We start from the raw sequence: 23,302 nt of genomic DNA, 5'->3' as shown, positions 1-23,302 counted from the left end.
TCTGTACTCCTCTACAGCTCCTAGAAGACACCAAATATAACCAAAAGAACAAACCCTTTACACATTGTGGTATTTATCAGCTTAAGAAAGTCAGCCTCTCTGAAACTCAGTTCCTCATCTGTGAAATCTATTTTGTGAGGAATATTTTAAGCATTCACTGAATTCCTATGATCAAAATATTCTTCATAGTGCCTGTTTATTGTAGCTGTTCATCAAATGTCAGGTCCATACTTTCTTACTGCCAAAAGGCTTCAAAGATCCCCATCACACAACTTTATTAAATTGGGGTGTCCAGTTGCTGCTATTGTATTCATGGTACCTACCTATTTCTAGGTGGGTAGGATGAGTATCAATGTTTTTCTAACTTGTCACTTCCATAGTATTCTCAGGAAAGATCTTTATTGAATGACATTGGTATTATAAACTATCTTGAATTGAGATAGGTTTTGGTCTCTCAATCTCTTAATGGCCAAACTATTCTCATTACGTCAGCCTCATATGATGCTCTCTTTCTGTTGAAATCATTGTTGGATGAATATATTTTGCATACATCTTACAATTCCCCTATAACAAAGCACAGCATGGAGACTTTTAACTGGAGATATTGCTCCTGTGGATGGCCAGAACTTAGAAATTGATTTTAGATACAAATCCTATCTTACTGTGAAAATGGCCCTGTCTTTATGCTGTTATTGTCTTTCAGTATCTAATGTCATCCTAAATATTCTTTATCAAAGATTATTTGATATCCCATCTCTGAGAAAGATAAATCACAACCCACGTAATGTCAATGTGCTTATTAGCCTGCATATCCAGATTGGTTCTAGAAATTCTTTAGAATGATCATTCATGCCACTTTGAAAAATCTTAATGTCAAGTGGCTAAGATTATTCCCATTTTTCAGAGAAGAAGTAGAGGTAAAATGATTTGTTCTAATCTAGCAGGGGAATATGTATCAAAATATGTATGAATGTTAGTCTTTCATAGTGCTAACTCTAGATTTTAGGTTTTCATTTAAAAAGAAGACTTGAATGCTTATGACATTTTTATACAGAAAAATAAATCCATTCTTATAAACCATTCCTTTGCTCATTTTTTTGGATTACACAAGATAAACTCCTTTAAAAATTAACCATCAATATTTATTTTAGAATTTTTTTAAAATTAATTAATTTATTTTTTTTGGCTGTGTTGGGTCTTCGTTTCTGTGTGAGGGCTTTCTCTAGTTGCGGCAAGCGGGGGCCACTCTTCATCGCGGTGCGCGGGCCTCTCACTATCTTGGCCTCTCTTGTTGCGGAGCACAGGCTCCAGACGCGCTGGCTCAGTAGTTGTGGCTCACGGGCCTAGTTGCTCCGCAGCATGTGGGATCTTCCCAGACCAAGGCTTGAACCCGTGTCCCCTGCGTTGGCAGGCAGATTCTCAACCACTGCGCCACCAGGGAAGCCCCTCAATATTTATTTTAAAAGACCTACTTATTCTTTATATAATTTTCAAAACACGACATGGGAAAATGTTATTTAACTCATTTCAGAAAAAAGAACAGGAATTATTTGATCAGTCCACCACTGCTCTGAGGGAGAAGAAATGTAAGATTCAGCAATCATGCAAATAACTAAAGCCTGGAAAGATCTTCATGGGTGATAATCTAAGTTGGCTGAAACTCTGGCACAGTTTCAGAGGACCCCCGTATGCCATTCATAAAAGAAGAGTATTGGATAGGCTACTGCAGAAGCATTCAGCAAGATAGATGATGTCTGTGATACAAAGGCCTTGGAAGGGAAATAGTTTAAGCCTTTGACTTCATCAGGAAGAGATCAAACTATATATTGTGTATATATATATATATATATTTTTTTTTTTTTTTCACCTCCCTGACCATCCATCCATCCATCCATCCATCCGTCCATCCATGCACCTATCCATTGGTCTGTTTGTTTGTCAATCTATCCCCAAATCACCAGCTTTACTTTTATTTTTTAAATTTTTATTTTATATTGGAGTATAGTTTTTTTGTTTGTCTTGTTTTGTTTTCTTACGTGTATATCTTCATTGCAATTTTAGGCTGTGTTTACATTGTGAAGACAGAACTCCTGTGTATGTGTTGGTTTTTTTTTTTTTTTTTGGAGTATAGTTGATTAACAATGTTGTGTTATTTTCAGGTGTACAGCAAAGTGATTCAGTTTTACATATACATGTATCTATTCTTTTTCAAATTATTTTCCTATTTAGGTTATTACAGAGTATTGAGCAGAGTTCCCCATGCTATATGGTAGGTCCTTGTTGGTTACCCATTTTAAATACAGCAGTGTGTACTTGTCAATCCCAAACTCCCAATTATCCTTCCCCACCATCCTTCCCCCCAGTAATCATAAGTTTGTTCTCTAAGTCTGTGAGTCTGTTTCTGCCAAAATCACCAGCTTTAATAGAACACTATAGGCCCTAAAGTGTTCAGCAAAATAGACTATATGAGAGCAAGTGCCCCCTACAAGACATGGTAGTACATATCGTCAGTTCTTTTCCCCATAAATGCCTCTGGAAATTCAAAGTAATATGTGAGCATCCGTAAGGAATTATATTATATTGAACTTCACTAAGCAGTCATAGGTTCATGAACCTGGAAGGGAACTTGTGCAACCATCTAGAAGGAGGAAGAAAAGAAAGCGGTTTTTACTCAAATAGAAAAAACACCCCACATTTATTTAGACTTAAAGTTTCTAAAAGAACAGGAAGAAATAAACACAATCTATAAAGGACTGAGGAGTGTACTTTTAGCACAACTGACTAACATGTCCAGACAAGATAGAGATGCCTTTGTCATAAATAATAAAATTTTACTCAGACATTGCTTACTATTTGATAATGTTGCCTCTAAACTTTCAGGTCAGTGATACAAATTATATTAAGATTTCTTTTAGGTACAAAATTCTATCAAAATACCATGAAATTATATCATACCTTCAATTTTCCCAGAACTCAAGTAATAGCCTCTATTTTACCATATTTTTACGGTTTCCTTGATAGAAAAGTGAGATCAGTAGCAAGGCCCTTACTTTAGAACGTGTGGTCACTGGACAGTATTTTTCTCTTGAGATAAGGTTATCTCTGGACTTTTAAAAGATTATTTTGACCATCATCTTACTGTTCTCATACAAATCTTCTATCCTGAAATGAGACCAATTCTAGCATGGAGACCTTGGCTACAAATTATCCATGACCAAAATCATTATACTGGGAAAATGTGTGTGTTTGAATTATGGCATGAAGAAAGTCATCGAAAGGTTCCGCTTTTTACGTTTCTGGTATCTTAAAGCCTGATTTACCCAACTGCTCCATTCACGGAAAACATAGTATGATCCAAAAGCTAAAGGCACAGGTTGTCTTTAGTTTTTAGTTGTTGCTATTGTTTTTATTTTTACAGGAAAGTGCAGTCCAAGCAAAACAGATACAACTATGTGTATACAAAGATAAAAAGATGGATCAAAATGTACTCTTTTTAGAGGAAAAAAGTATACCTTTAAAAAGTGAATGTAGCCAACTATTTTTCAATAATAGTAATTGAATGAGTAAATGAATGAATAGATCTATCAACTACCTATCAAAAAGTACACTGTACACTTAGAGTGTGAAAAGCTCAGATCTAGTTGTTAGGGAGACAAAGATGCATACATTGCAAAAACCATTGGGAATTAAAATCAAATGGACACTCTTTGGATAAATGAGTAGTATCTAAGATCTTCCCGTTACAAACTTACAGAATTCCCATAGCAGCTTTTTCCTTTTATCTCGTCTCAGAACAAACACATTTTATTTGTGTATGTAGTATGTAGTATGAAATGGCCACCTTAATTGGCAGTTTTTCAAATCCTTAATTCATTTCTCACTCCTGTTTGCTGTATAATCCTTCCCTTCCTCATTAAAATAGTTATAGTCAACATTACTTTTCATATATTAAATTGTTATACATAGTAGAAACTAAATGGAGTAGAAATTAGATATATATACATATGTGGGTATTATGTATATATACATAAATACGTATAATTTAAAGTATATCTACAAAATGGAAATTACACAGTACATCTACAAAAATGGAAATTGTCTTCCAATATTTATAATTCCTATTTCTGTTAAAAGTCTAACCACACAGTTGAGAAAGTGATGATAGTATGGCAGCCTTATTGAGGTCCACATTTAAACAGAAACAGATATTTTAAATTATTGTTATGGATGTGAATCCAAACTCCTTTGTGGATCTCAAGCCCATGTAACTGGACTGAGCTGAGTTCCAATTTTACTTTCTTCTCCAAACCTGTCAAACTTGCTTTATTCTTCTAAATACATGGTCTTTTGAGAAAACAAGTTAGACAACATTGTTTGTTTTCCTCTTTATTATAAATATTGTTCAGTCCATAGCCAGTCTTATAGGTAATATGTTATTCTTTCTTTTGCAAAAAGCCATTACTCAAAATTGTTCAGTGCTTAGAGGATAAAACAATTTGTAACTTCCTTAGGGAAATTGTTTTTCTGAATTTTTCATTGTCTCCAACTTTAATTTTGTGTTGCTTTTCCAAAATCATAATATGTGGCAAATCATTTAAACAAAATCATTCTTCCAGTGAACTTTCTTCTTTTTCTGACAGTTTATATTTGATCATAACAGTTTTCCTTGGTTGCCTATTAATAACTGAGCACTATGGTAATGAGCTGGAGACAATGCTGAAGAAATACGAGATGTCCCTAGACTATAAATATATAAGAGGGAGAAGTATGGAACCTGGAGTCATCAGGCTTTATTGAGGAGGACCTTGAAGAATGAGTAGCATTTAAGAAGGAAGACAGAAGGTGTGTGTGTGGTGTTAACATACCAGGAAAGGGAAACCTGAAAGCTCAGAGGTGGGCCCCTGGTTAGCACTGCCTTAGTAGAGAAATGGCAGGTGCTTCACACTATTCTCACTTGTACCACTCCTATGAGAAATATTTCAGTTTTATTTTTACTCAAAATAAAGTTATTTAAAATGTTATATGAAGAACGATAATTTGGTAAAAGTCCTCTGTTGTCTTTTACTATGAGATTACAACCAGAAAAAGAAGAAAATAATAAACTAGTAACATATTCAAAGTCTAAAATGACTCTAAAATAAAGGGTTCGTAGATCACAAGGTGTCTTATAGTTCAGCATCTACCTTCTTGTTAAAGAACTTGTATGAACTGATTTGGACAACAGAGTTAAATAAACATGTAATTTGTTACACACATGGATTTATAAACTCATAAGATTAAGTCTTTAACCCTTATTCATAAAGGATTAGTTGGGATAGATTTTAAAATTTATTTTACGGAGGTATTTTCAGAATTAAATAGTTTACGATGGCCTAGACTAAAGGAATTCTTCTGAGGTTCAATTTAGGGCCAGCTTCTATCATTTACCCATGACGACTGACTTCTAAACAACATGTATTATTTCATTCTTGAATTCATTACAGAAAAGATCTAATATGCACAATCTGTGTTATCTTCAGTTACATCATAATATATTCATAATCTATTCAAATTAGGGAACACAGATAATACATCTGAATAGAGTTCTCACTTTGGGAGGTACAGAGAAATTAGTAAATTAATGTAGAGGTTGATTAGTGAGACATACCCTATTGACCTGAATGACTTTATCTGCTGAGCAGTTTATACACAGTAAATAATTTATAGGCTGGGAAAATCTTATTACTTGTTTATTCTGTCTTTCTCCTAATATATTGTTCAAAAAACCTTTCCAAACAGTGTAATAAGTTGTAGGCATAGACTGGGACCTTAATAATATAGACAAGCAATTACAAAGAAATGAATTCAGCGTTTTACAGTATGTGAAAAGGCCAAATTTTAGCTCTTATAATACAACAAGGAGACCCAAGAATCAAAGGAATAAAAAAATTTTTACATGCATCTTTTCCACCCCATTTTAATTCCTCTTCCTGAATTACCTATGGAATATTTGATTGGCAGAAGGAGAGTATAACCTTAAATCAATGGTTCTGAAAGTGTAGTCTACAGACTCTTGGAGTCCCTGAGATCCTTTCAAGTAGTTCATGAAATCAAAACTATTTTTATGATAATATTAAGACGTTACTTGTTTTTTCACTGTGTTGGCACTTTGCACTGATTGTGTACAAACAATAGTGGGTAAACTGCTGATGATCTAAGGCAGTGGCACTAAACTGTACTAATAGTCATTATATTCTTCACCTCTACACACACTAAAACAAACACACACACACACAAAACAGTTGCACTTAAGAATTTCCTCTATTAAACAATAAAAGTTATTAATTTTATTAAATCTTGTCCCTTGAGTACATGTCTTTTTTTTTTTAAACAAGTTTTATTTATTTATTTATTTTTAAAATTTTATTTATTTATTTTTGGCTCTGTTGAGTCTTTGTTTCTGTGCGAGGGCTTTCTCTAGTTGCGGCGAGCGGGGGCCACTCTTCATCGCGGTGCGCGGGCCTCTCACTGTCTTGGCCTCTCTTGTTGCGGAGCACAAGCTCCAGATGCGCAGGCTCAATAGTTGTGGCTCACAGGCCTAGTTACTCCGCGGCATGTGGGATCTTCCCAGACCAGGGCTCGAACCCATGTCCCCTGCATTGGCAGGCAGATTCTCAACCACTGCGCCACCAGGGAAGCCCGAGTACATGTCTTTTTTAATGGTCTGTGTAACAAAGTGGGAAGTACACATAAAGCATTTCTGCTGTGTACTGAAGTAAGATGGTTGTCTCAAGGAAAGCACTGTCATGATTGTTTGAGTTGCAAGCTGACTTTCTGATGGGATCAGTGGTAATATTAATATGGTTTGATTTTTAAATATTACATAATGAAATATGTCAACATTAGGAAGATTTGAAGAGGAGTGATATTTTCCAAAGGACTAACATGATATTTCAAAACCAGGTATAGGTAAAAGCTCCATTCAAAGTACCAAATAAGCCAATGGATTTGAATATAACTGTACAAAACGTTCATTGATATTGTTTCAAATTCCATATCAAAACTAACCTTTAAAGAAACCATGTTCATCGAGTTTTGGTGTTGTATCAAAGAATAATATCCATAACTATCTGAAAAGGCTATTTAAACACTCCTCCCTTTTCCAACTGCACATTTGTAAGAGGTCAGACTTTTCTTGATATACTTCAGAATCACAACAGATTGAGTGCAGAAGCAGATCTGAGCATTCAGCTATCTTTTTTTATTTTTTAGTTTTTTAAATCAATTTTTTGAAATTGAAGTATAGTTGATTTACAATATTGTGTTAATTTCTTTTTTTTTTTTTGCCTGTGCTGTGTGGCTTGCAGGACCTCAGTTCCCCGACCAGGGATTGAACCCGGGCCACAGCAGTGGAAGCCTGGAATCCTAACCACTAGGCCACCAGGGAACTCCCCACAGTGTTGTGTTAATTTCTGATGTACAGCATAGTGATTCAGTTATATATATATATTTTCTTTTTAAAAATATTCTTTCCCAATATAGTTCATGATAGGATATTGAATATAGTTCCCTGTGCTATACAGTAGGACCTTGTTCTTTATCCATTCTACATATAATAGTTTGACTCTGCTAGTCCCAAACTCCCACTCCATCCCTAACCCACCACCTTGACAACCACAGGTGTTCTCTATGTGAGTCTGTTTCTGTTTTGTAGGTAGCATCACATTTTAAATTCCACATATGTGATATCATATGGCATTTTTCTTTCTCTTTCTGACTTAGTACACTTAGTATGATAATCTCTAGTTCCATCTATGTTGCTGCAAATGGCATTATTTCATTCTTTTTTATGGCTGAGTAGTATTCCATTGTGTATATGTACCACATCTTCTTTATCCATTCATCTGTTGATGGACATTTAGGTTGTTTCCATGTCTTGGCTATTGTAAATAGTGCTGCTATGAACATAGGGATGCCTGTGTCTTTTTGAATTATAGTTTTGTTTGGATATATGCCCAGGAGTGGGATTGCTGGATCATATGGTAATTCTATTTTTAGTTTTCTGAGGAACCTCTATATTGTTTTCCACAGTGACTGTACCAACTTACATCCCCACCAACAGTGTAGGAGGGTTCCCTTTTCTCCAGACCCTCTCCAGCATTTGTTATTTGTAGACTTTTTTTTTTAACGTCTTTATTGGAGTTAATTGCTTTACAATATTGTGTTAGTTTCTGTTGTATAACAAAGTGAATCAGCTATACATATACATATATCCCCATATCTCTTCCCTCTTGCAACTCCCTCCCACCCTCCCTATCCCACCCCTCTAGGTGGTCACAAAGTACCAAGCTGATCTCCCTGTGCTATGCAGCTGCTTCCCACTAGCTAGCTATTTTACATTTGGGAGTGTATATATGTCAATGCCACTCTCTTACTTCATCCCAGCTTACCCTTCTCCCTCCCCGTGTCCTCAAATCCATTCTCTACATCTGTGTCTTTATTCCTGTCCTGTCCCTAGGTTCGTCAGAACCATTTTTTTTTTTAGATCCCATATATATGTGTTAGCATACGGTATTTGTTTTTCTCTTTGTGACTTACTTCACTCTGTATGACAGACTCTAGGTCCATCCACCTCACTACAGATAACTCAATTTCGTTTCTTTTTTATGGCTGAGTAATATTCCATTGTATATATGTGCCACATCTTCTTTATCCATTCATCTGTTGATGGACGCTTAGGCTGCTTCCATGTCCTGGCTATTGTAAATAGTGCTGCAATGGACATTGTGGTACATGACTCTTTTTGAATTATGGTTTTCTCAGGGTATATGCCCAGTATTGGGATTGCTGGGTCATATGGTAGTTCTATTTTTAGTTTTTTAAGGAACCGCCATACTGTTCTCCATAGTGGCTGTATCAATTTACAGTCCCACCAACAGTGCAAGAGGGTTCCCTTTTCTTCACACCCTCTCCAGCATTTACTGTTTGTAGATTTTTTGATGATGGCCATTCTGACTGGTGTGAAGTGATACCTCATTGTAGTTTTGATTTGCATTTGTCTAATGATTAGTGATGTTGAGCATCTTTTCATGTGCCTATTGGTCATCTGTATTTCTTCTTTGGAGAAATGTCTAGTTAGGTCTTCTGCCCATTTTTGGATTGGGTTGTTTGTTTTTTTGCTGTTGAGTTGTGTGAGCTGTTTGTATAGTTTGGAAATTAAGCCCTTGTCAGTTGCATCATTTGCAAATATTTTCTCCCATTTGGTAGGTTGTCTTTTCATTTTGTTTATGTTTTCCTTTGCTGTGCAAAAGCTTGTAAGTTTGATTAGGCCCCATTTGTTTATTTTTGTTTTTATTTCTGTTCCCTTGGGAGACTGACCTAAGAAAACATTGGTATGATTTATGTCAGAGAATGTTTTGCCTATGATGTCTTCTGGGAGTTTTATTGTGTCATATTTTATGTTTAAGTGTTTAAGCCATTTTGATTTTATTTTTGTGTATGGTGTGAGAGTGTGTTCTAACTTCATCGATTTACATGTAGCTGTGCCACTTTCCCAACACGACTTGCTGAAGAGACTGTCTTTTTCCCATTGTATATTCTTGCCTCCTTTGTCGAAGATTAATTTACCATAGGTGTGTGGGTTTATTTCTGGGCTCTCTATTCTGTTCCATTGATCCATATGTCTGTTTTTGTACCAATACCATGCTGTTTTGATTACTGTAGCTTTGTAGTATTGTCTGAAGTCTGGAAATGTTATGCCTCCTGCCTTATTCTTTTTCTTCAGGATTGCTTTGGCAATTTTGGGTCTTTTATGGTTTCATATGAATTTTAGGATTATTTGTTCTAGTTCTGTGAAAAATGTCATGAGTAATTTGATAGGGATCACATTAAATCTGTAGATTGCTTTGGGTAGTAGGGCCACCTTAACAATATTAATTCTTCCAATCCAAGAGCATGGGATATCTTTCCATTTCTTTGAATCATCATCAGTTTCCTTTATTAATGTTTTATAGTTCTCAGCGTATAAGTTGTTCACCTCCTTGGTTAGGTTTATTCCTAAGTATTTTATTTTTGGGGGTGTGATTTTAAAAGATATTGTTTTTACATTCCCTTTCTGATATTTCATTGTTGGTGTAAAGAAATGTAACCGATTTCTGTATATTAATCTTGTATCTTGCTACTTTTGCTGAATTTGTTTATCAGTTATAGTAGTTTTTGTGTGGAGTCTTTAGGGTTTTCTCTATATAGTGTCATATCTGCAAATAATGACAATTTTACCTCTTCCTTTCCAATTTGGATACCTTTTATATCTTTTTCTTATCTGATTGCTGTGGCTAGGACTTCCAATAGTATGTTGAATAGAAGAGGTGAGAGTGGCGCTTCCCTGGTGGCGCAGTGGTTAAGAATCTGCCTGCCAATGCAGGGGATACGGGTACGAGCCCTGGTCCGGGAAGATCCCACATGCCGCGGAGCAACTAAACCCATGCGCCGCAGCTACTGAGCCTGTGTTCTAGAGCCTGCGAGCCACAACTACTGAGCCCACATGCCACAACTACTGAAGCCCGTGCACCTAGAGCCTGTGTTCCGCAACAAGAGAAGCAACCACAATGAGAAGCCCATGCACTGCAATGAAGAGTAGCCCCTGCTCGCCACAACTAGAGAAAGCCTGCACGCAGCAGCGAAGACCCAACACAGCCAAAAATAAATAAATAAAATAAATTAAAAAAAAAAAAAAAGAAGAAGAGGTGAGAGTGGGCATCCTTGTCTTGTTCCAGATTTTAGCAGGAAGGCTTTTCACCTTTTCACCATAGAGTATTAAATTGGCTGTGGATTTGTCAAACATAGCTTTTATTATGTTGAGATATGTTCCCTCTATACCCACTTTTGTAAGAGTTTTTATCATGAATGGATGTTGAATTTTGTCAGATGGTTTTTCTGCATCAATTGAGATGATCATGTGGTTTTTGTCTTTTCTTTTGTTTATGTGTTGTATCAGATTGATTGATTTGCATATGTTGAACCATCCTTGTGAGCTTGGGTTGAATCCTACTTGGTCATAGTGTATGATCTTTTTTCTGTATTGTTGGATTCGGTTTGCCAATATTTTGTTGAGAATTTTTGCATCTATATTCATCAGAGACATTGGCCTGTAATTTTCTTTTTTGGTGGTGTCCTTGTCTGGTTTTGGTATCAGGGTGATGGTGGCTTCATAGAATGTCTTAGGGAATGTTCCCTCCTTTTCAATTCTTTTGGAAGAGTTTAAAAAGGATTGGTGTAAGTGCTTCTTTGTATGTTTGGTTTAATTCACCTGTAAAGCCATCTGGTCCTGGACTTTTGTTTGTAGGGAGTTTTTTAATTACAGATTCTTCAGCTGTCTTCTATTAAGCCCAATATTATAAGGTTTGAAAAAATGTCAAGTAATGCCATTTTTTTGATGAAATAACTAGTTATTTTTCATATATTGGTTATGTTCACATATAATGAGTTCTTATTGTTATTTTTAAATAAATTGTTAAATGTTTTAAAAGTTTCTCAGTTTTAATTTCTAATATAAATATTGGTAGATATAACTTACATAAACAAAAGTTCTTTGGGGTCTTCAATAATTTTTAAGAATGTAAAGCGTTTCTGAGGCCAACAAAATTTGAAAACCACAGTCTGAAAGAATGCTATGAATGCTTTAAATATTTAGAATTAGATTTTATTATTGCCTGAGAGATGAAAAGTAATGAAATAGTTATATAATTTTCTTTTTTCTTGTTTTAAAGAATAAAAGGACTGCTATGCTTTTAAAGCTCATGCCCAGATGAACATAATGAGTTTTCTGTAGATCATTTGGAACTTCAACCCCACTGCTTACAGACTATATAGCCTTCACCAGACTGCTTACTCTCTCCATGACCATGTTTCTCATCTATAAAGTGATACTGATAATGATAATACCTACTTCAATAGTGGTATGAGGATTAAATGAGATAATCCATGTTAAGTACTTGAACACAATGCCTGTCACTGTGTATTTCTTGTGTTGTTATTGTTTTGGGGATAGCTCTTTGATTCTATAGTAACAAAATGTGAATAATACCTTGTATATCTTTTTTAGTTTTCAGATATCTATATAAATGTGCTGGACAATATAATCCAAATATTCTTCTATTATTGCTTCATGGAATTGTAGGGAAAAATATTTAAGGGGAAATTTGTTTTGGCTTTCAGTAAGGTAGGCAAAGAATCTTTTTTCCTGTCTTTGGGAAGGATTGTGTTTTCTGAATGTTTTCAATGTCAGTCTTATGATTTAGGATTGTTTTTATGCTGAATCCTTTTTAATGAATCAACCCAGCAGAAAGAGTAGTATCTGCTGACATATTGGTTTATGCTTCAGTGTAATTGAAGGAAAGAGGTTAATTTAAGACAATGAATAATCCATCTTTGGACACAAGTCAATCAATAACAATTCCAATATTAATCAAAGAGAAGGGAATTAGCTCTTATTGGGAGCAGACTGTGTTATGGGAGGTACTATGCAGTTACTTTCAGTAATCTCTAATCTTCATAACAAATCTTAGAGGTGGGCGTAATTATTTCCACTTTACAGGTGAGGAAACCGAGTCTCAGAGAGCTGTAACTTTCCTAAGATGGTGAAGGAGGGACTTCCCTGGTGGTCCAGTGGTTAAGAATCTGCCTTCCAATGCAAGGGACGCGAGTTCTATCCCTGGTCAGGGAACTAAGATCCCACATGCTGCAGGGCAACTAAGCCCGTGCACCACAACTACTGAGCCCTTGTGCTCTAGAGCCTGCATGCCACAACTAGAGAAAAACCCATATGCCACAGCTAGAGAAGCCCACGTGCCGTAACGAAAGATCCCGCATGCTGCAATGAAGATCCTGCATGCCTCAACTAAGACCCGATGCAGCCAAATAAATAAAGTAGATGAGCTGATTCACTTTTTAATAAAGTAGAAATTAAGACACCATTGTAAAGCAATTATACCCCAATAAAGATGTTAAAAAAAATAAAGTAAATATTAAGAAAAAAGATGGGCGATTGGGATTGACATGTATACACTGATGTGTATAAAATTGATGACTAATAAGAACCTGCTGTATAAAAAAATAAATAAAATAAAAATCAAAAATTTAAAAAAAAAGAAAAAAGGGACTTCCCTGGTGGTGCAGTGGTTAAGAATCCGCCTGCCAGTGCAGGGGACACGGGTCTGATCCCTGGTCCGGGAAGATCCCACATGCCGCAGAGCAGCTAAGCCCTTGCACCACAACTACAGAGCCTTTGCTTTAGAGGCCGCAAGCCACAACTACTGAGCCTGTGTGCCACAACTACTGAAGCCTGCGCACCTAGAGCCCGTGCTCCACAGCAAGAGAAACCACCGCAATGAGAAGCCCGCGCACCGCAACGAAGAGTAGCCCCCACTCGCCACAACTAGAGAAAGCCTGCGCACAGCAATGAAGACCCAATGCAGCCAAAAATAAATTAATTAATTAAAAAAAAAAAGATGGTGAGGGAAAGGAAATAACAAAGAATTCAGCCTTTTTTGACTGAGAGAAGAGGAGAGAGCAAATTTCCAGTATAATAGATAAGGAACATTACAAGGGTGGAAAGTAATGACGTTCATTTGCTCTCTATTAACTATAAAGCTAGAAAGAAAATGGTGGGTTTAAAATGCCATATAGAATAAATAATGGGAAGATTGCTGCTTGACTGTTAAAACACTATAGCCGCACCTATAAAATTCCAACACAACTGCCAGTTAAGCATACTCAGTGGAAAAAGTCTAAGTGTTAATTTGATATAATGTAGATAAAATAATCACTTAGTTGAGCAATAATTTCACTTTCCACTTTGGGTTTTCTTCATTCCATATAGCTACAGACTAGAAAAATAAATGTACGAATGTAGGTACTAATACCACTTGGATTCTAAGAATTAGTTTAAACCTAATTTCATATATTTTCTTCTTAACATCCTCCAAAAGAAGAATTTATTAAAATAATTAGGTAAAAGTAAAAGTTGAACCATGTAAGGTGCGATTTTTATAATCCTAGGATTATACAGCACATGTGAGGTTCAGAAAGTTTATCATAAATCTCTGAATAATCACAAATCAGAATTCTGAGAAGTAGTTGGACAGAAAGCTAAGAATCAATTCCCTTTCTACATTCAAAACATGGTTTTATAAATGTAAATGCGCAGTTTAAGTAGTTTAATAGGAAATGTGTAAAATAGTATTAGTGAGATATGCTATCATATTCCCCTTTTTCAGCATTTTTACATTTTTATTGAAATAAAAAAGAAACAAAAATCAAGCCTTTCTATCTGTAAAGAAGCTGTAAAAGCCATAGCAACAGGGTAACTTTAGGTAAGATTCTTTACTGGTTACTTTCTGGCATTAAGAAGGTTAAACAGCTTTTCTAAATACCGTTTTAAAAAAAATCAACAAACTCATTGATTCACTTCTCTGACAAGTCTCCATTTTACTGGAAAGGTACAGAACAAGTATAATTAGCTCAGATTTAAAAATCTTAAACCTGTTTTCTAAGTGTGCAGGGTACATGGTTTTTAATCATTAAAAATAAATACCAAAAAAGCCTATATAAAAGAAGGCGTCTAAAGGAAAGCTTTTTGTGTTTTGAATACCAAATTGTGAAAAGGTGCATTCATAAAAATAAGGGAAAATGAATTCAGAATTTCCCACATTTGAAGCGTACTGTACATACCTTGAAAGAAGAAAGAACTAACAGAGATAACTTTAATGCTCGAATTAGGGTCATAAGACTCGAGGTTCTCTTTGTACCTCATACCAGAGAAGAGTCCAAACAGCAGTGCTTACATTTTTGAGCCAAAAGATCACCAATTTTATACACTCTAAATAAGCATGGTGTTTTAAAAAGTACATGATTCATATAACCTACATTAGCCAATAATTTGACTTTTACGTCCTTCAAAATGCTTAATCTAGTCCCCCAAAGCTGATTTTATATGTTGAAATTCATAATGGGAAAGTGCATGTCATATTTTTAAAATGGTTTTATGGCTTAACTAATAAATCATTTTTTTCTTTTTGTGGAATTTTTAGTCTGAAAATTTCTTTCTGTGAAAATTTTAGTCTGACTGAAAATTCAACACTAGTATTTATTCTAAGTTTCCAGACCACAGATTTTGGCATTACTATGAAATGTTATAAGACTTTGGTTCCGGCTTTATATTTAGCTTATTTAGTTGGCTTAAGTGACTACATTAATTGTTCACAATGAAACTTAATTCGTATCACGTGAGCTAAAGACTACATCTGGGACCTGTTAGGACCTGATGCTGCATGGGTTTATTTCAACAAGGAAAGGAAAAGCATTTTAACCACAGCTGTGACTCAGAAATGACTCTGAATTCAGTTGTTCTGTAGCATTTGGACCTTGTCCATATATCAGTTATTATAAATCTTCCTTCTACATCTTGCCTTCCCAATTTGAAACAAGCAAAATGTGTTTTTATCAGTCTCTAAGTATTTGAATTTACATGTGGCACTCAAAAGCATTTTGCTTTGCATTTGCAAACTTTGGCTTCATTTTTTTTTCAAATAATATGTCTTCTTGTGAAGAATTACATGGAGAACATTTTGTTGTTAATAGTCATTTAAATTATTTACTGGCTTTTTTCAGTTCCCTGGAAAACACTAAGGGTGCTCTCACAATTTGTCTGGCTTTGGCACAACTGGATTTGGAAAATCATGTTGGAATGTGAATCCAAAGCATAAAATTTTATGAAAGCAGAGTGTTATCCCAAAAGTGTCAAGCAGCCAAGTGGTACCAGTTTCAACAATAGTGCCAGAGTGTTTTTCAGAAAGACAGTTTCTGTTTAAATCTCAGCTTTTTGTCTGGCATCTATAGTTGGTCTATTTGTCCCAGAGAAAGACAAAGAGCCACCAGCACCTGAAGCTTTTATCTTTTACTTCCTTTGGAAAGCATTTGACATTCCTGCTGCAATTTTATTATTTTATCGTATTATTTCTTTATTTTACTAAATCATTTATTGATCAGACATAGATGGAGGGAAGATTCATATTTTGTAAAATACTACATATGTTTTAGATAAATAATATAATCCCTTTTATATTTATAAACACAAATCTAATAGAGCAAAGACTAGATTTAGGTTGAATAGTATTTATCATTCATTCATTGACATATATATTTTTTAAGTATATAAAAGGCAGTTGCTAGGTTTTGTGAAGGAGTATAAAGATGAATCAGACACTAATCTCATTTCTCTCTATTAAAATTATTTAAAAATATAAAAAATCTAATCTCATATCCCTCTATTAAAATCAGTTAAAAATATAAAAAATATAATATTATATAGATAGCTAAATAAGAGAGAGAGGAAGGAGGGAGAGAGGGTTGTGTGTATGTGAGAGAGAAAAAGAGTGAGAATAGGAGTGATAAAAACAAATGTGGCAAAATGTTAACTGGTGAATTTTGGACGATGAGTAGAAAAGGAGTTATCTGTACTATTCTTATAACTTTTCTGTATGTTAGATATTATTTTGAAATAAAAAATTATTGAGTGTATGCTCTGAAAAAGAAAAGGTAGCTGAAATATCTAAGGGACTGAGGGTTTGTGATGTCTAGAGCGCTCCTTAATTGTGGGAGTTGCATCTTAAGTCTCTCTTACCTTTGTACTGTTTCTGGAATCATTCTTTCAACTTGGGAGGCACTCAGTAAATGTATAAACATTGAGTGCTTATTTTTTTCTTTGGAATCCCAATTTTCAGGCAAAATTTACTCAGATCAGACCATAAAACTAGTGTAAATATATACAATACACAAGAGAAAATATGCAAGAGACAACTTTGTAAACTGCTGTGTATGAGCTTCACCAACTAAAAGGCAGTAAATTTGGACTGATCTCTTGATCTCATTTGCCAACTACTATTAATTTAAAACTCTATCATCACCCTCAAACTGTAAGCAAGTTGTAAGTTGGAGTTTTATCTTTCTCATCTTTATACACCCAGCAGAGACCCTTGTGTGTAGTAAGTGCTCAATTCATGTTCATTGGCTGTATAAATGAATAAATACAGATTCAAACATTTTTGTGCAAAAGATCTTCAGATTGATTTCTCTTGTTTCTCACACCAAGGCTACACTGATCTTCATGAAGCTGAGTTAGCCCAGAGTGTGAAATTTGATCCATATGATTCTTTATGACAGCCTTTCTAATTAGAACTGTAATGTGCAAGTTATATTTAGGAAAAGGTGTACAAGGGGTTTGTAAAAAAAAAAAAAAAGTGATTTCAAAGCTGGAGAATATTAATGGTCAGCCAATATATTTAGCATGTGGTTAAATAATATGTTTTATTGTGTCTTTCTAAAGTCAAAAGCCCTATATTATGTATATATTTTTCAAATGACATTTGAATAAAATTCTAAAAAGCATCGAAAGAGATGAAGGGCACTTCTGGACTTGGAGAAACCTCTCAGGTTTGATAATAACATTTTGAGTCATCTAAATTCATACCTATTATCACTTAAGTGAACATTGATGCTGCCATTGGATCTTATACAAATATTCAGATTTTTGTTTTCCTCATCATTCTGAAGGTTATCTCCCTGGTCGCTCTGAAAATCAGGTGACAACCATTTCCCATGATGCTTTAAGGGCTGTCAAACTGTCCATCAGGCTGTCACCTGACCAATCGTTCCCATGGTTCTTTTAGACTTCCAGTATGATAAATTGAAAGGCACTATTATCTGTCTGTTGTGAAGAGGAACTGTTTGGGCTTTGATAAGATATCACTACTCCCAGGTGAGAAGCGGCTGACAGCACATCAAGGCAAAACAACACGTAGAAACACCAAACAGGGGAGCACAGGTTTACAAACATCTGTTGTCATTATTTATTACTTTTCTTTGGGTTTAAGTTTCTGACTCATCCTTAGATAATTCAAGAACAGATATTTTGCTTTCTAGCTTGCAAATAACAATTGCTGCTCTTATCATCTTGGGAGAAGAATCTTAAAATTGAAACACATCTGCCTACCTTTTTGATTCATGGCACACAAGCTTTTCACCTTGTAACCAACAAGTTCTGCATTCCTGCTGGTGCTATCATTTAATTTTTTTTTAAGAAAAAGTATCTGAGTATAAATATATTTCACTATAACAAATAATTGGATTTGGGAGCTAGATAATAAAATTAATTACTTATGTCTTATACGTCATTATTAATGTACTAGTACTCAAAAAATATGAACTGATTTGTGTTGGCATATATTAATTTACGTTTTAGTATTGATGATAAGGTTAATGAGTCCAAAATTTCATGAGAATAAGGTTTGTGACTTACTATTATCAGCTTCACTTTTTAATTGCTCTGAATTATGCTAATATAAATCTAAGAACTTGAATTTCTACACAAGAAACATGAACAGAGGGTAAGACATTGCCCTCCATCGATCAACATTGTAGTCAGGATTGGGATAAGGAAACTTGTTTGCAAAGGCAAGGGAGGGTGGTGAGGCAAAGGCTTTCTGAAGAAATCTTTCTGGGAAGTGGGAATATTTTATTAGAGCTATTTTTAGAAACAATTTTACATTTAGGATTTAATCTTTGGACTTAAATAAACAAATAGGTGTCAATAGAAACTTAGGTATTAAAAGCTGGATACTTGAATCTTTACTACATGTAAATAGAATCTTATTCTTTAGAAGTTACTAACCCTCTTTTTTGGTGATTTGTCCTTTTGCTCTTCCTTCCCAGCTACTTTAATGACATGTGATGACAGGTTTTCTATGTGCTCTTTGCCCTTACCTACTATCACTGTATGAACACTCGAACATACACTCAGGGAAAATAATCTGTTGTTATTTATTGTGGTTTTTAGCAGAATAAAAGTACTGTAGTTGGTTGCTAACATCACCACCTTGTGTACAAATATTTTTTTGCATGCAGTTTCCTAATGTCATTAAGCAGTATTGTAGTTTCATTACGTAGTAATGTAGCATTTCGATTACTGACAACATTTAAGTAATTTTGTAATTCAAAATCTGAAAAAATAAACTATGGTTTATTTTTAGTTCTTTGCAATTATTTAACCACCTAACATTTCTCTGTACTCAGATAAGAAGCAAAAATGCCCTAGAGGCTTTAAGCACTGAGAATTTGTCAAAATATTCTCTAAAACAATGGCCAAGGAATTCTGAGTAAAAAGGAAAAGAAATACTTAAATTTCCTGAACATTCATAATAACACCAACAGTACATGCAGCCAGCGCCTACACTATCTGATTGGTAAATCTTTAATTCTAACAATTTTTTCACTAAGCATTTTTATCTCACTCAATAGGCTAATATTGGAAATTATTACTTACTTGAAAGTATCATTTTGGTCTGTATCCCAAGATGAGGAGAATCTCTGAGATATCAAACTTCTCTTTCTAGTGGTTTCTGGCATGTCAGAATCCCATAGCAAGTTTTATAATTTTCAGTTGTCCTTGGAGATCAATGAAGTTAGGTTGATTGGACTCCATTACTGTTCCGAAAGGACATACCTTGTGGCCTAACGGAAGAGGTGGCAGCTACAGGGGAAAAGACCAGAATATTTGATAAATTCAGTGTAGTCCCAAAGGAAACAAACATGCTCCCTTTTACTCCCTCTCTCACAATAAAAATTCCAACCCATTCCTAGAAAGAAACAATTTCACATTTGGATTTTTGTGTTACTTCTTACATAGTTTCTCAATATTTCTCCCTCTTCCTCTCAGCCTGTCTCTCCCTCCTTCTCTGTAAATAAACATATTAAAATTTATAACCTCACATAGTAGCTAAATAAGAACTATTACAAGTTGTTGAGAGTAGCATTACAATGTTTCTAACACCTTTAGAGTTTTCCTACATAAAGATAAAGTTTGATTATATGATAAAAACTTTAGAATGTTCCTAAGGATACAAGGCAAAGCATAGCAATCTAAATCTGTTGTGTGTGTGTGTGCTCACCTGTCTGTCTGTGATAACTTGGCTATTTTCTTTTCTGTTTTTTTTCTAGTTTTATTTTATTCTATTTTTTTTTAAGTTTTAATTTTTATTTTACTTATTTTTTTATACAGCAGGTTCTTATTAGTCATCAATTTTATACACATCAGTGTATACATGTCAATCCCAATCTCCCAATTCATCACACCACCACCCCCACCCCCGCCACGGCTTTCTCCCCTTCGTGTCCATACGTTTGTTCTCTACATCTGTGTCTCCATTTCTTCCCTGCAAACCAGTTCATCTGTACCATTTTTTAGCTTCCACATATATGCATTAATATACGATATTTGTTTTTCTCTTTCTGACTTACTTCACTCTGTATGACAGTCTCTAGATCCATCCACGTCTCAAAAAATGACCCAATTTCATTCCTTATTATGGCTGAGTAATATTCCATTGTATATATGTACCACCTCTTCTTTAACCATTCGTCTGTTGATGGGCATTTAGGTTGCTTCCATGACCTGGCTATTGTAAATAGTGCTGCAGTGAACATTGGGGTGCATGTGTCTTTTTCAATTATGGTTTACTCTGGGTATATGCCCAGTAGTGGAATTGCTGGATCATACGGTAATTCTATTTTTAGTTTTTTAAGGAACCTCCATACTGTTCTCCATAGTGGCTGTATCAATTTACATTCCCACCAACAGTGCAAGAGGGTTCCCTTTCCTCCACACCCTCTCCAGCATACGTTGTTTGTAGATTTTCTGATGATGCCCATTCTAACTGGTGTGAGGTGATACCTCATTGCAGTTTTGATTTGCATTTCTCTAATAATTAGCGACGCTGAGCAGCTTTCCATGTGCTTCTTGGCCATCTGTATGTCTTCTTTGGAGAAATGTCTATTTTGGTCTTCAGCCCATTTTTGGATTGGGTTGTTTGTTTTTTTAATATTGAGCTGCATGAGTTGTTTATATATTTTGGAGATTAATCCTTTGTCCGTTGATTCGTTTGCAAATATTTTCTCCCATTCTGGGGGTTGTCTTTTCGTCTTGTTTATGGTTTCCTTTGCTGTGCAAAAGTTTTGAAGTTTCATTAGGTCCCATTTGTTTATTTTTGTTTTTATTTCCATTGCTCTCGGAGGTGGATCAAAAAAGATCTTGCTGTGATTTATGTCAAAGAGTGTTCTTCCTGTGTTTTCCTCTAAGAGTTTTATAGTGTCTGGTCTTACATTTAGGTCTCTTAATCCATTGTGAGTTTATTTTTGTGTATGGTGTTAGGGAGTGTTCTAATTTCATTCTTTTACATGTAGCTGTCCAGTTTTCCCAGCACCACTTATTGAAGAGGCTGTCTTTTCTCCATTGTATATCCTTCCCTCCTTTGTCATAGATTAGTTGACCATAGGTGCGTGGGTTTATCTCTGGGCTTTCTATCTTGTTCCATTAATCATGTTTCTGTTTTTGTGCCAGTGCCATACTGTCTTGATTACTGTAGCTTTATAGTATAGTCTGAAGTGAGGGAGTCTGATTCCTCCAGCTCCATTTTTTTCCCTCAAGACTGCTTTGGCTATTTGGGGTCTTTTGTGTCTCCATACAAATTTTAAGATTTTTTGTTCTAGTTCCGTAAAAAATGCCATTGGTAATTTAATAGGGATTGCATTGAATCTGTAGATTGCTTTGGGTAGTATACTCATTTTCACAATATTGATTCTTCCAATCCAAGAACATGGTATATCTCTCCATCTGTTGGTATCATCTTTAATTTCTTTCATCAGTATCTTATAGTTTTCTGCATAAAGGTCTTTTGTCTCCCTAGGTAGGTTTACTCCTAGGTTTTATTAATTTTGTTGCAGTGGTAAATGGGAGTGTTTCATTAATTTCTCTTTCAGATTTTTCATCATTAGTGTATAGGAATGTAAGAGATTTCTGTGCATTAATTTTGTATCCTGCAACTTTACCAAATTCATTGATTAGCTCTAGCAGTTTTCTGGTGGCATCTTTAGGATTCTCTATGTATAGTATCATGTTATCTGCAAACAGTGACAGTTTTACTTCTTCTTTTCCAATTTGTATTCCTTTTACTTCTTTTTCTTCTCTGATTGCCATGGCTAGGACTTCCAAAACTATGTTGAATAATAGTGGTGAGAGTGGACATCCTTGTCTTGTTCCTGATCTTAGAGGAAATGCTTTCAGTTTTTCACCATTGAGAATGATGTTTGCTGTGGGTTTGTCCTATATGGCCTTTATTATGTTGAGGTAGGTTCCCTCTATGCCCACTTTCTGGAAAGTTTTTATCATAAATATGTGTTGAATTTTGTCAGAAGCTTTTTCTGCATCTATTGAGATGATCATATGGTTTTTCTTCTTCAGTTTGTTAATATGGTATATCACATTGATTGATTTGCGTATATTGAAGAATCCTTGCATCCCTGGGATAAATCCCACTTGATCGTGGTGTATGATCCTTTTAATGTGTTGCTGGATTCTGTTTGCTAGTATTTTGTTGAGGATTTTTGCATCTATATTCATCAGTGATATTGGTCTGTAATTTTCTTTTTTTGTAGTATCTTTGTCTGGTTTTGGTACCAGGGTGATGGTGGCCTCATAGAATGAGTTTGGGAGTGTGTCTTCCTCTGCAATTTTTTGGAAGAGTTTGAGAAGGATGGGTGTTAGCTCTTCTCTAAATGTTTGATAGAATTCACCTGTGAAGCCATCTGGTCCTGGTCTTTTGTTTGTTGGAAGATTTTTAATCACAGTTTCAATTTCATTACTTGTGATTGGTCTGTTCATAATTTCTGTTTCTTCCTGGTTCAGTCTTGGAAGGTTATACCTTTCTAAGAATTTGTCCATTTCTTCCAGGTTGTCCATTTTATTGGCATAGAGTTGCTTGTAGTAGTCTCTTAGGATGCTTTGTATTTCTGCAGTGTCTGTTTTAACTTCTCCTTTTTCATTTCTAATTTTATTGATTTGAGTCCTCTCCCTCTTTTTCTTGATGAGTCTGGCTAATGGCTTATCAATTTTGTTTATCTTCTCAAAAGAAACAGCTTTTGGTTTTATTGATCTTTGCTATTTTCTTTGTTTCTATTTCATTTATTTCTGCTCTGATCTTTATGATTTCTTTCCTTCTGCTAACTTTGGGTTTTGTTTGTTCTTCTTTCTCTAGTTCCTTCAGGTGTAAGGTTAGATTGTTTATTTGAGATTTTTCTTGTTTCTTGAGGTAGGCTTGTATAGCTATAAACTCTCTTAGAACTGCTTTTGCTGCACCCCATAGGTTTTAGATAGTTGTGCTTTCATTGTCATTTGTCTCTAGGTATTTTTTGATTTCCTCTTTGATTTCTTCCG

This window comes from Balaenoptera ricei, chromosome 4 (genome assembly GCF_028023285.1).
Source record: "Balaenoptera ricei isolate mBalRic1 chromosome 4, mBalRic1.hap2, whole genome shotgun sequence".
Classification (NCBI taxonomy): domain Eukaryota; kingdom Metazoa; phylum Chordata; class Mammalia; order Artiodactyla; family Balaenopteridae; genus Balaenoptera; species Balaenoptera ricei.
Note: the sequence above shows the minus strand (reverse complement) of the source record.